Source organism: Glandiceps talaboti, chromosome 4, assembly GCF_964340395.1.
Source record: "Glandiceps talaboti chromosome 4, keGlaTala1.1, whole genome shotgun sequence".
In the NCBI taxonomy this organism is placed as follows: domain Eukaryota; kingdom Metazoa; phylum Hemichordata; class Enteropneusta; family Spengelidae; genus Glandiceps; species Glandiceps talaboti.
This window is the reverse complement of record NC_135552.1, coordinates 5,379,981-5,395,349: the sequence shown is the minus strand read 5'-3', so window position 1 is coordinate 5,395,349 and position 15,369 is coordinate 5,379,981. Positions and strand designations below refer to the sequence as shown.

Here is a 15,369-nt window from a genome sequence, read left to right as displayed (position 1 = left end):
GTTATATATACATACGATAATGTTTGCGCATGTGTCAGTGATTGAGGGAGAGAGCGAGTGAGCCAGTAAGAATGAGTGATTGAGTAAGTGATCATGAGTGAGTGAGTGAGTGAGTGAGTGAGTGAGTGAGTGAGTGAGTGAGTGAGTGAGTGAGTGAGTGAGTGAGTGAGTGAGTGAGTGAGTGAGTGAGTAAGCGAGCGAGTGGCTGATTGACTGACTGAATGAAAGAAAGAATGAATGAATGAATGAATGAATGGATGGATGGATGGATGGATGGATGGATGGATGGATGGATGAATGAATGAATGAATGAATGAACGACGCACCGACTAACGCTTGTTTCTCTCATCATGTCATAAAAGAAAACCATTCTGTTGTATTCCATTTTACAAATCTGTACGTATACTGTAACAGCACACTTCTAAGGTATGCCTAAACGTATCAATTCACAATTTATTGGTGAGACCTACATGTACGTTCTATCTTTGATGCAAAGTATGTAAGAGAGCTTATGGTAACTGCAAGCCTAAGCTAATATTTGAGATCTACACAACGTCATGGTTCAAAAATTATTTCAATATGAGATCCGCCAATATTAATTGCAGTAGTAATATAGGCCTTGTGTGTTTAATTATTAATACCTCTATTAGCAATAATTCAATTAGAACTAGAATAATATAGATGTAATTATGATGAAAACGGTTCAAAAATGCAATCACTCTTATTAGTTTGATTTGCAAAGAATAATGGACCGTATATCGTTTTTTTGTACTTCTTGTTCAATGCTAATTATTGAAGTTGGGTGATGTTAAATCTTTCCAGTAGTCAACGTTCATTTCTTTCGCAGTTTCCGAGGCTTGGGAGTGTTAACCATGCGTATATAGAAAAAATATAGATTTCGTTATGAACCAGCTCAAGATATAGACTTTGTTAACTTTCTATAGGGTGGTTCTGTAGACAAGGAGTTTCATTTTTTCTCATACATTGTAATTTTATAATGAAGATTTAATATTTGTGTATGTAAATGCTGTAGACATTGCTAACCAGAGTATGCCAGGCAACGAGATATTAAACCCTTCATTGGCAAACAACGTAAAGAACACAGCCAGCTCTACAGAAAAATAGTGCCAATAGTTGTAACACAACTGTATACTTTATGTTTTAGTAAATGTTTATCTACACCAAAATTTACTGTTGGTATTCACTTGCCTAACCACCTATGTTGTTATTCTTGCAATATACATCACTTCACAGTTGCTATGGGCATGGTCTTGTTGCTAGGCATTTGTGCATTCACTTTTTGGATGGTAATTCACTAGCCTATTAATCCATATTTATCTTTGCAATATACACCATTATTTGACTGTTACTATGGTGTGGTCTTGTTGCCAGGCATATTTGCATACATTTGTTGTATGTTTATCCATTGAACTATTGATCCCTGTTGTTCACTTGCAATATATATCATCATTTGGCTGTTGCTATGGGGCGTAATCTTGTTGATAGGCATATTTGCATACATTATGTGAATCTCATTCACTTGACAATGTCTACCCATTCACGTTGTCATGTTTTAGTATACATCATTATCTCACTGTTGCTAAGGGTGTGGTTGTGGTTGCTAGGGCCAATTGTGTCAAGGTGTTTTAAACAGTATCTGCAGAATTACACCTCCAGAACCATCTCCACCAAATTTCAGCCACATTCACCATGTAGTTTTGGAGTTTTTTGACCAAAAATGACAGTTTTAGACTTAATTTGCATATCACTGATGGGATCATCATGTCAAGAATACATCTTCATCTACACTTCCCCAGATGCACCCCGGTAAATTTCAGCCCAATCTGCTCGGTAGTTATTGAAATTGTTGAAATTATTATGTGAATGACTGATTCTGTTATTGCAGTTAGCATGGTTTATGATATAATGGGAATGCAACCAAAATGGGGTTATTGCCATGGCAATATTCGTTTGTCTGTATTTTGTCATGATATCTGTCTCTTCTGTTTGTTCATGTAAACACTATAGCAAAACAATTAGGAGTTCTAATGAAATTCTTTTTTTTTAAACTTAAAAAATAGTAATTGGTTGACCGGATCTTTATGTCCACAGGAAGTCAATAAATCTGTGCAGGCATAGTTTTAGGTTCTCACTGTCACTCATGTTTGCCTGCATGACGGGGTTTTTCCACAAACTAATTGGTTTATAAAACTTGTATGTGAATACATTGGTTTGCCAGAATAACCATGGTATTTGGCATTTGGCCAAAGCAAGTGGCAAATACTACAAAAAAGCAACTTGATGTCAGGATAGTGCTGATTCGATGATTTGTAATTTCGAATAAATTTGGGTTAAATAAATTCATATGGTTTGTATATAAATTTTCATCAACTTATCAAGTTGTTTTTCCCTGATAACGTCACTGCACGGTACAGTTAAACTTACATTTATTTCGAGATATGTTAACCCTGATACAACTTGCAGGTGACCTCATAGGACAAATCATATTCTGGCATGCATGCATATATATATATATATATATATATATATATATATATATATATATATATATATATATATATATATATATATATATATATATATATATATATATATATATATATATATATATATATATATATATAATATTATATATTTATATTAGTAATTTATTTAGTAATTAGTATTTCATTGTAGGTAAATTGTAGTCTTTTATTCCTTTAGCTTTTAAGTTGTGTAAAGAGCACTTAGACGTAGTATAGTGTGCTTTTAAGAAATTAAATTAAGTAACAATATATATGTATTTATATTACATTATATTATACTATGTCTGTGTGTCTGCGTCTGAGTGTTGTATCCGTGATGTGTATCACAACCTAAATGTTTGGTATAACTCAATTAACTGAAGTAATAACACTGTCTACCACAGGAGTGGTGACTGGTGTTAGACTAACAGCACAGACATGGTTGCCTTGACAACGAACGACTTTTGATCTTTAATTAGCTTAAGTACTCGAGTTGAGACCATCAATGCGTAAGTGAATAGAGATACGTCATTAACTATGTTATTTGAAAAAACAAATTTTCTAACCAGACTGTTTGCTATTGCATCGTTTCTAAATATTCTCTCACTGCGTCACAGTAGTGTAAATATGTGAACGATATGGATAGGTCAGACAAGGTCAGCCATTCCATCAAGGTCGGCATGCTTGTCATTTACTCGACGGGTTTTCTTTCATTAGCGTAAGGAACATTTTGAATTTATCACCGTCCACATTAATAATTGATCACTGTTTTTATATATATCGATACACGGTCATGAAATGTCAGAAAAGAACATTCGAATTTTTTTTATTTAACTCCGCTGTACATTGAATTCAAAATTAAAATCTGGCGCCATCTAAAAAGTCACTTCCTGAAATTAAGACTGTGCATCGAATTGAAAGGATATAAAATTACTAACATGTGAAACAAAATGCTACAGCAATCATGACAGGACTCACTCAGGGATAGCTGTATTAAACTCCAAGGTAGTAACATTTACATGCAGTTATTCACAGAGCACTATTGGTTAGAGGTGATAAATGAAATATAGATTGATACATAAAACAGATGAGTGAAAATAGGGCAACGATGAAATAGTAACTGTATGGAAAATTTAGATGGTACTCTAATTAAAAAATCGTTCGATATTTCATTTGTTATTTACCTTGGTTACGTCATCGCAGATTTTCGTACATTATTCGACCAGCAAAATAAAAAAATGTAACCATTATTAAATTCTCTCTGAATTTTGAACCCTCATTGAAAATAATAAAATGGTGTATTTTCAGCACAAGCCAGTCAAAGATTCATGTTTTCTTAAATATAGATCGAGGCTACCATAACGAAAGAATCTAGGAACAGTCAAATAAGTGTAGGTTTTATTTCAGGAGCCCATATAGTAATAAATAAATAACGAAAGACATATATTCTTGTACGTTCTCCAAATGAAATATATTTAAACGTTTCATGCAAAAAGAATGACATTGTATATATTTAGTCGAATTTCATATCTAGGTTAATCATTTTGTGCAATCGACGAAAACAAATCACATTATACGGAGCATTAGCGTCGTAAATTAACATGTACGAAAAAAATAAATTCAATGCACTATATGTACTATTTATCATTTAAAAATTAATCAAAGACATATTTCAAAGTCTATTTTGTCATGATATACTATCTTGGGACTATCTTGTCATATCTGAAGATTCCATGGAAAATGCTATTGATGTATTGATGCTGATGCTAATGTCGGTTTTACTGATTCAAGCGTATAGGGGAGATGAGATAGGAGATCCTGAAGGCACACGTAGATGACAGTCAGGAAGGTGATTTTTGAGATACTGTTTTCTCATTAACTCGAACATTTCCATCCTCCGATTAGTACTATGAATAATGTTTTTTTTTAGGTCTGTAGACAAACGAGTTCTGAATTCGTAAGGAACAAAAATCACTCTACCGTTTCCGAAATCAGGCTGTTATTGTGTGATTTATTTGCCTATTGCTAATGTTCGTCGAGAAGCAATCATGCTCAGAGTTCCATTTACAGGTTTTATATGTCATAATGTATGCCCAGTTAGTGGAGGTGTAATTTTGTTAACAAAGCGAGTCTGAAAATGTTTGATATTATGCTCCAAATGCAACAGTGTAGATAACCTCAAGGATCTTTAGAATTAATGAGGAAAGTACATACAACACTTACAGTATTATAAAGAGATCGGAAAAAAGGTCGATATGAAATATTATCTTATTTCAATTCACATACGTGGTCACTATAATTTACTTCAAAGAAATTCAACTTCATTGTGCACGTAAACTCCATGAAGCATTTGACAGCATTTAGGTACTTCGATAAAAAAAAACGTAGATAAATCAAGCAAACAGTATTTTATAAGACCTCATGTGTACTGCAAATAAAACATATTTAATATAGCTGGATCTTTTTCAATTGTTACCTTATACATTAAATAGCAATATAATATATTTCAAAGGTTTTTTTTTTCTTTGCTGTAAAACGATGCAATAGTAATCATGTATTCGTTTTAGTAACTATTATAAAATAGCTTATCTTTAGTTTATATTAAACATTACACAATCCACAGCAGTTTGATAAATGTGTTGTATCTGGTGATGCATTAGTCCCGCAAGGCATGAAAATATAAAAGAGAATTACATTCAAAATGAAATCTTTTCAACGGCAAAGATTTTCAGTTTTTAAGACTTGTGTATGATATTAAGTTTTGGTGTCTTTTGTGGTTACTTGATGGAAAAAGCAATATGTTAAATCAACTGAAATATTTGTATGAATGCATAGATAAATGCCTTGCCAGTTTCATACAATCATGTACTAATCATTTACTGACAAGTTCGTAATTCCCTACATACGTCCTATCTCAAATTCAGATTACAGTGCCTTTATATCCCTACATTTTCGCATTGTACTTGTCACAAACTCGACATTGTTAGTCATGTACACTTCATTTCCGTTTTTAAATACGCCGGTAGTTTGCAATTTCAAAATGGTTTCCTAATCTATCATGTCTCAATTTGAGATAGTTATATTTTTTTTAATTTGTGGCAATGAAACTACTTTGCCTGGTTAAGTCTGCCGACGTGTTTGAAAATAATTACGGAAAAATTTAAATTATATGTTACCAGAGAGTGGTATCATTAGGAACAGGCAAACAGAATTAATTGTTAATTACTCTGTGAAAATATGGAATTACTACAACAATTATCCTTAGTGTCCAAAATGTACGAAATTAAGGTAGTTTTTTGACAATGCCTGCAAATTTACAAGTCTGATTGGGGGCAATAGAAATAATGCCCCAGTACCTTGAAAGGGCACACGTTTTTACTTGTCAGTTCATAGATAAATTGACAGAGTAAACGAAAGTGAAAATCGCTGCTGTATAGAAGTAAATCTGAAGTACATACGTACAAATCGACTGGCTATAAGTAGACAGTTTAAATTAGATTTACAAAATACTGTTTATATTGTCAATGTCCTAATGAAATCATGTATTGAATGCATCATACAAATCGATTTACTTGTCAATACTTATCACCTGTGCCGAATCTTTAGGAAAAATCTATTGAATTTGTAGCAATTCATTGAAAACTGCTTGAGATGTTCGAAAGTGGGTTCTACGCTTTTTATTCTGCAAGGAATCTTAAAAGAGAGACTTGACAAAAGTATTTTGCAAAGTGTTACAATAACTGAACACTATAGTCACAATGACTGTTCAAGCTATTAACGATGTAAAGTATAATTGAGTTTGAAAAGTAAAGCAATAAAAAAAAATCACATGAAGATGTCCCTATAGATTTCATCCCTGTGTGTACATATAAGACTTGCCGGGCACAGCTAGATCTTTAGATGATGTAGACAGGTTGTGAGAAAGATCTTTGTCTGCTTCGTTGAATTGATAATTGTATATACTGTGGATATCAAACTGACTTCAGCAACATGTATTTGTATCAGTTTTCAGGTCGTCATTTTTTACCTTCCGTAAGGAATGTTATATATATTGGGATGAAACGTCTGTGTGTGTGTGTGTGTGTGTGTGTGCGTCTGTGTGTGTGTGTCTGTCTGTCAGTCTGTCTGTCGGTCGGTCAGTCTCTTTGTCTGTCTATCTGTCTGTCTGTCTGTATCACCATTTTCTCAAAAACGGCTGGCCCAATTCAAACGAAATTTGGTGCAAGTGTTTTGTAGGGTAATGGCAAGACCTTATTAGGTTTTGGTTTGCATGCCATGAATATTAATGAGCTGTTTACATAATTAATGGTTTTCGGTAATTAGGCTATATCTTAAGAATACACTCTTCAAGTTCAATATACTTTGGTACATACATTGATGATAACAAAGTGCATGTGTCATATAAAGTTTGATAATATAGCTTGTAGTTTTAATGACTCGTTTGTATAACTTATGATTTTTAGTAATTAGGCTATAACTTATTTACGGATGCTCACTTCAAATTCAATATAATTTGGCACATACTTCAAACATAAGAAAGGGCAATGTCCTGAAAAGTCTGTCGATGTAGATTTTAGTTTTAATGAGTCAGTTGCATAATTAATTATTTTCAGTAATTAGGCTATACATGAAGAGTGTAAGCTTCAAATTTCATATAATTTGATAGCAGGGTGCACAAGTCTCGCAAGGCTTATTGATGTAACACTTAGTTTTAATGAGTCATTTATTTTACATAATTAATGATTCACAGGAAGTAGGCTATATCTTAAGAATGTCCCTTCAAATTTAATATAATTTGGTATATATATCGATGGTGAAAAAGTTCATGCACCATATAAAGTTTGATGATTTAGCGTTTAGTTGTAATGAATCATTTGCATAATTATTGATTTGTCAGTAATTAGATTATATCATCAAAATGCATACTTGAAATTCAATATAATTTGGTACATACTTCATACAGTCATAATTATTCGCATATGTTCTGTTGCATGCATTCCAACAATCATTGCGTGTAGGAACGAAAATCTAAAGTCTTTGCCCTTATGGAAGGTATTCAGTTTAAATGCGAGAGAGGAAAGAGGGTTTGTGGGAATTCAGTAGTACTCCTGAACAATCTTTACATTACAAAATGTATATATGTATATGTTTTAAAGGTACATCTACACGACGTACATATATATATATATATATATATATATATATATATATATATATATATATATATATATATATATATATATATATACACACCAACTCAACATATACAATATGTCTATACTGGAGCAAACAGTGCTCAATACATATACATGTAGAGCGGTATAACTATTAAAAATAGTACAGTATCAAGTAAGATACACATGAGCCGTTACACGGTGTTTCATGCTTACGCAATCATCGGACGACTAACGGTACAGTCAGTGATGTTCTACTATAAAAGTTCAAAAATTCTAAGGTTCCATTTCACGTGATATGGGCGCCACAGTGGAAGTTGGTCAGTACATATCTGTACATATCTATTTTTCATAGAAAAACTATGTATCATCTACGCTGACAAATCCAATTTATTAAACAAACGATCAGAATTAATCTCAAAGTGCCGACATCAAAATAGATATGTACTGACCAACTTCCACTGTGGCGCCCATATCACGTGAAATGGAACCTTAGAATTTTTGAACTTTTATAGTAGAACATCACTGACTGTACCGTTAGTCGTCCGATGATTGCGTAAGCATGAAACACTGTGTAACGGCTCCTGTGTATCTTACTTGATACTGTACTATTTTTAATAGTTTTATATATATATATATATATATATATATATATATATATATATATATCCAATATGAAAACACACGTAATATCAGATGGATTCTACAGTCACTTCAAAATCATGAATTTGTTACAGCCATGTTTTGAATAGAAGGATAAACAATAACGAAAGAATTGTGATGTAAGAATCGAAGTATTAGTCATAGGTCATAGGTCATAGGTGAATGTATGATCTAATACGACGTGCAGCTCACACTTAATATAACACGTACGTGTAGGTATTGTGTACTCGATTCAATCACCACATAAATCGATGTCGGGGGGAAACGACAGTGTGCAATCGATGTACCGCGACGAGTATATTATATTTCGGCGACGATAAACCACAGGATCTCACCTGATAAAAATACTTAGAAGTTCTAAATAAATGCGCATCGCTACTTGAAAGGTTTTGTTAATTCAACAACATAGTGGTGAGGTCACGTTGAGGTCATATTAGCATAAATGTGCCGAGGCACAGTAGGAATATCGGCACATTACCAACATATCCCTTTGTGTCTGTATCCGTTTGGTTTTGAGAACAACTTAACGTAAGAACACACGTATACGATCCAAAATAACTATTTTGGAATTAAGTCTTAAACCTGAATACCCCTTGGGTAGATTTTATCTTATATCTGTATCGTTTTGTTCCTTTGGGTATTGAGATGTTAATTGACTAGGTTCACAATAATATGGACTGTGGTATAATATTTCGCCAGAAGATAGCATGGTATGTGCAAGGCAAATTAAAATCAGTGATATACAAATTAGGTCAAAATATCATCCAAGCTCTAAATTTCTAAGCTGATAAATGTAATGCTGGGGATGTTTCTTGGGGCATCTACGTTACTTGGTGGAGACTGTTTAAATTTAAAATGGTCTACAAAATTAGATTAAAAATGTACTTTTTCAGTCCAGAGACTGAACATTATACAGCTGGGTCGATTGCAAAGGTTTGCGAGAGTTTTTTGAATTGTTTTGATTACAAACAGACTTGAGATTTTTCAAGTAGGAAGCCATGATAAAATTGTTTTGAAAATCCAAAATAAATAGCCAATCTTCATTCATATGGCCACGTTAACATTTGTTTTGGCGTTCAAACACATGATGTCATGATCATTAATTGATGATAAGATCCTTGTTATACAAAATTAACTAACGATTTTGTGCAAAACAGACACTTTTTTTAAAACTACAAAGATCTCCTCAGATCCTCAACGCTATATGGCGAGGTTATGTCAAGTGGTGTGAGAATGCGAAATATTGGTAAATAAAAACAATGTAGCTGCTTTCACCACATCGGACTGGTGTATATCAAAAACAATAACAACAGGAACAAAATTACTTATTTTTTTATTTGGATTACATTGTGGGTCGCAATTACTGCGAATGATAGTGAACTCTTCAATTTTGAAAGCTTTTGCTACTTCATCTGCATATTGATTTAATTGCCTTATGTAATGTACCCCCATTACGACTTAATTAATTTCAATATAGTCAGTTGTACTACAACGCCATTGGCATTTTTTTTCAACACTGTTGGAATAAGAACTTAGGAGTATAGTTATATATAAACATTTAACTCAGATGTTGAAATAGCAAAACTAAGGCCAATGTCACATGACAGGGTGCATATCATTACCATGGTAATTGAAAAGCATTGTTTTGTGGATTTTGCTGTAAAGTAAAAGTAAAAGAACTTAACATTAAAGGGTAGTGATTGATGCTAGGTATGGTACAGAGAGGTTAACAATTTAGGGGGGGGACATGACTAGAGATATGGAGACTTTGATGGAATTTGGATTATAAGTCTAAGGTTACAACAGACATCAAAATGTGTCAGAGAATGTAAATTGTATTCCTAATCTGTTCAACGTTGATAGATACACATATACATACATACATACATACATACATACATACATACATACATACATACATACATACATATGCGAGTGTGTCTGTCACTAGGAGTACGCAGACTTACGCATGCTCAGACTTGAAACCTCCTGTAAGAACGATTTTCACATTGTATCAGTATTTCACTAACACCATTTTACAAGTCACGAGTCCGGCGATATGTAGCATGTAAAAACAGGGTTCATGTTAAAAGACGAGATGCAACTTATTTAATTATGATTGAACTTCTTATCTTATATTACCTGAAGATACAAAACCAGAGTGTGATAAACCTTTTTTTTTTAGATAATGAGGGGGGACATTGTTAGATGACAACCACAAGCTCGCTCATATTATGTGTTCTTTCACGGCGGGGGCACACATATTGAATAAGTAATTGATTTAGCCGACAAGACAGCGCTTCAAATTTCTAGGCAATTTAACTAATGCAGTATTGATTCATCATTGAGAGTAAACACATTGTAGAATAGGTTGCTGTCAAAATGGAATTATAAAGCTGAGACGTCAAACAGGAGAAGGGCAGACGTCTTTTTTTTCTATTCAGGGGTTCGAAATAGGAAGAATTGCATTTTATTGTGTGTTAACTAGTGAGTCCCCAGACTGAGTAGATCTTGGAAAATATATCACTGATAACTCTGTGTATATAGTTATCACTGTTTGCTATTTATTCGACGATCACTTTTAAATCGCGTGACGGCTGTTGTGCTTTATGTTTACCGTATTGAGATTTTGTATTGAATTGTTTACATTTGCTGTGTTTTGATTGAAATGTTAGTCTACACAACTTGCTTTGCTGTAAAATAAAATGAACATCCTCTAATTAAAAATAAAATGGAACGAAAAACAATGTCAGCATGATTGATGGCGTGATGTTTGTGGGTCTCTGAAAAATGTAATTTAACCACCGGGGGGGGGGGGGGAATGTTTGAAATGACACCTCATACTCAACACGCCTCTGAGAACATAATAGCAGTGCATACTCTAACTACAAAACGCGAAAAGGTCATATTGTAGTTGCTCATAGAAAAATGATAGGCATCTACTATAACAGGTTGAAAAACAAAACGGTCATAAAAATAATTGTAATACGTCGTTTTCATATACCCTTCAGTAATTGGCTTATAACGTATCACGTGGTGTGTGTACTTGTGACCCATAGTGACCTCAATTTGCATACAGAGCTAGAGGACAATCTTCGTTTTCTATTTTGCCAAGGGCACTGTTGCAGTAGCCCTATCGGTGATTTGTATGACTGTCTGAGAATATGATGTGTTATAAAATCATTATTGCTTGGCCTTATTCGGGCACTAGTGGATGGATGTCATATTACCCCTCGTGCTGTTATGTAGCAAATAGTTCTCTTGGTTTTAACCTCGGGAAATAGTTGCTGTATAGCAGCACTCGGGGTAATATACATCTACTGTAGTAGTTTCTATAATACACATGACATGTTCTCCAGAGAGCACAGGGCACTACCAAATATTACCTCCAGCATGTATAGTGACACAGCGACCCATTGTACTTCCTCTACTCCCTAGATAGAAAACAATCCGTTGCAGCCGCTATAAGCACATATGATTAAAGCATTCACATTACAACCTCTACCTTATCAGGTCCCCAATTATACACCTGGGTTGAATGAGGCACAATCGTGGTTCAAATCTTGCCCAAGGACTGTAGCCAATCAGAAAGAAATGGCAGCGACGAGGGTCGAACATACAAGCAACTTGCTATTAATTCAGCGCCACCATGACTCCAAATCAAAGGAAACTATTTAAATTTGATACCTGATTTAAGACAAACATCAAGAAATTACTCATTTTCTAAAACAACTTTTTATAAAAGATTTGAAAGGGGGACGCCATTTTGTAATAAAATTGCCTGTCTGATTATTCAAATTAGAGTTTACTGTGTGTTAAAAGGAAAAAGAAAACTTGTCATTGTGTCACGTGCATGCGTGATTGACTGATGCACACACTTACTACACATGCGCAATGGTATTCATATTTCAACACTGGGAATCCATTGCCGTCAACAAACTTGAAAATATTACATAGTGCCCCAGGGAAAAATCGGTATTTCATGTTGACGAAAACTGAAGTGAGCAGGAACAGTGGCAAACATATTTCATGGGAATACAGCTTATCAAAATGGACGCTGACATTCCGTGTTTAATTATTCTGGCGTTCAGAATTTCAATTATTTGTTGTTTACGTAAAATAATATTCGGCAATAGAATGCATTTACCGCATGTCCACGTCATATTTTACGGTAAATTGGTGTCATATACATCGACTATTTGGCCTACAAAGTTATCAATACTTAGCTTTTTCCCTCTGAATCTATTTATACGAAAGTCTTGTTTTATATGGCACTATTTTCGAGTCTCAAGTTCATTTCCTTCTAGAACCCAAATGTGGATTTAATATACCAAACCATGGAGACAATAAAGTATCTGACACAGAGTTACGTTCTACCAAAAGAAAAATTAAAAAAAATATGGAAATGCCGCCGTGTCTTGTTTTCACACGGAATCTCGAATAATGTCGGTAGAAAAATGCGTTCCAAGTTTTGTAGAAACTACGACGAGTGCGGTGCGTTATACAACTACCCGGATGGTCCGCGTAGGCGGCAGCTGTAAATTGAAAGAATGATTCGACGAGAAAATTAAATTACTTTCAGAGGACTGTGCATGTGATTTATGATATCTATGCGTTGAGCATTCACCATTTTCTTCCTTACAAATCGATGAATTCTTCGCCTTCATAAAATTGGACATCAAATATCGAAAGACATTTTCCAAGATCGTGACTTCCAAGAATGTACGTAATATACTTCTCAGTTGTGACGATTATACCGTAAATGTGTGACAAACTATCCGGATCAACACATTTTTGAATAACGTCGTTCTAAAATCGATGAAGAAAAAAAACAAGTGTTGAGCGGGGGGGGGGGGGCTTTTCTCGTGGCACGAAATTGTTTATATATAGATTTCCTCTGTTTTGGATGAAATATATATTGTGAGAGAGAGAGAGAGAGCGAGAGAGAGAGAGAGAGAGAGAGAGAGAGAGAGAGAGAGAGAGAGAGAGAGAGAGAGAGAGAGAGAGAGAGAGAGAGAGAGAGAGAGATGGAGATGGAGCAGAGATGTCGCGGTACAAAGATGTACAGAGAGATTGTTTTATAAGTCGTATACCCATGGCCATACCCGAGCTGATATTCTGACAAAGTGAGCATTCAAACATGTGCATGTATTTTTCTAGATGTTCACTATCATATATGACATCAACGCTGTCCGGTTACTGATCTTCCAACCCTTCTAAATTCTAAATTCCAAAAAATATTCAAAAATCGGTATGCGAAACAGCACGTTCCCTCAATCATAAATGCAGTGAATACATAGTAGTCTGATGGCAAACGCAACGAGTACAAAATTGCAATTAAAATGACACCAAGATGGCGGATAGCAGACACACAGCGTACAACCAATGCGAGACTGAATGGTATCCAGCGTTGATATTGTCTCTTCATGCGCTATGCATAAGTTAAAATATCTGACATATCATAGCTAAATCATTATCGATTTTACTCATATTAAAGTCGTTTTGTTGTTGCTCCCCAGACAAAGCATATTGGAGTTTGTCGATAGAAGTGAGCACGACTCGGAACGATTTTAAGCGATGACGCAAGGTTGTCAAAAAAGTACGTTTCTCTTTACAATTCACGAACAAATACATAGATGTGGATGCATAGTACAGTGCAGTATATCTAGTGCTTCGTCTGTAGCCTACACGCTGTCGTTGTCTTTTGATTTGCATCAGTGTACCATGTTGTATGACACAGTAACGTTACGAACTGTGTCCTATATTGAATCTTAAAAAGCATTTCCTTTTCTATCGTATCTATAAATACACAAACACACAAACACACACACACACACACACACACACACACACACAGATATATATATATATATATATATATATATATATATATATATATATATATATATATATATATATATATATATATATTAACAAACGCCAGAACAAGCGTTACCTAAAATGGCTTGTAATAACAAATACAAAAATAGCTTCAGTCTCGCCTTTCATTTGGAGTTATTCAATGCCGCACGGATATGGTTTCCCGCTATTTCCATGGCAATTGCCACGCACGAATGTTAGTGCTAGTGCTGTGTACGTATGCAAAGCCCATGTCCGAATGTTTATGGCATTCTGTGCTTGCACGCACCGGTTTCGGCAACATTCACGCGATTGTTCATCCCCTCCCCGTCTTACTACGACAACAAAGCAAACTGTGACATCGGCATTACGTGTATTTTGTTTTGTACTCACCGAATGGAGAATGGAGGAAATATCAAGTGAACGTTCGCAGCTTGCGGTCCCTAAACGTTTAGCATGGCAGTCTTCGATATGTCGATGTCACACAATATACACCTTCTCGTTCTGCTAGCGCTTAAAGTAGACATGCGCAGATTGGTTTCTTTCTCTCTCTCTCTGATATTCAAAGGGGGTCATCACTCAAGTGGCTTATTGGCGAAGGGAATCTGCAGAACAGATTTACAGCGGGTTGTTCATGGAATGCGCGATTGTTTTGAAGCGTGACATTACAAGTAGTAATACATTGTTCGTTGATGAAAATAAAATGGACCATGTAATAGGTGAATCAACAAACCAAATTATATCACATTTTTAATAAAATTAGCTTGATTTTTCCTTTATTTTTAAAAATCGTCTAAGTATTAGTGAATACTACATAATTATTTTGACAACATATTTTCTTTCGTTTTCAGTCAGCAAAATATATCATTATTACCATACAGAATTTAATTAACCAATTTACATCTAATTACTTTAATTAATTGTTAACTAAGAATGTGCCTTCACGGATGAAAAAACACATATCAAATAATTTTGAACTTCGCCAGTGGTATGTGAACGTATTTAACATGTATTTTCGTCGTGGCATCTAATAGTATGGCGATGTACGAAGCTGTCAACAAAATGGGCGTAAAAGAACTCCGTGCATTCATAAAAGAGTGGAAAATTACTACTTCTAAATCTACTAGATATCGCCAGAAATGCTGTCA

The 15,369-nt window shown here is 34.4% G+C and overlaps 1 protein-coding gene across 1 annotated transcript in view; it reads right to left on the bottom strand.

Annotated features, from left to right (window-relative positions):
- Positions 1 to 14,715, bottom strand: part of LOC144434677 (uncharacterized) — a 40,848-nt gene extending 26,133 nt beyond the window's left edge. The window contains exon 1 of the mRNA XM_078123184.1: positions 14,615 to 14,715. The gene's annotated coding sequence lies outside the window, so the exon portion shown is untranslated. The remainder of the gene's footprint in view (positions 1 to 14,614) is intronic.
- Between the last annotated feature and the right edge of the window lie 654 nt (positions 14,716 to 15,369).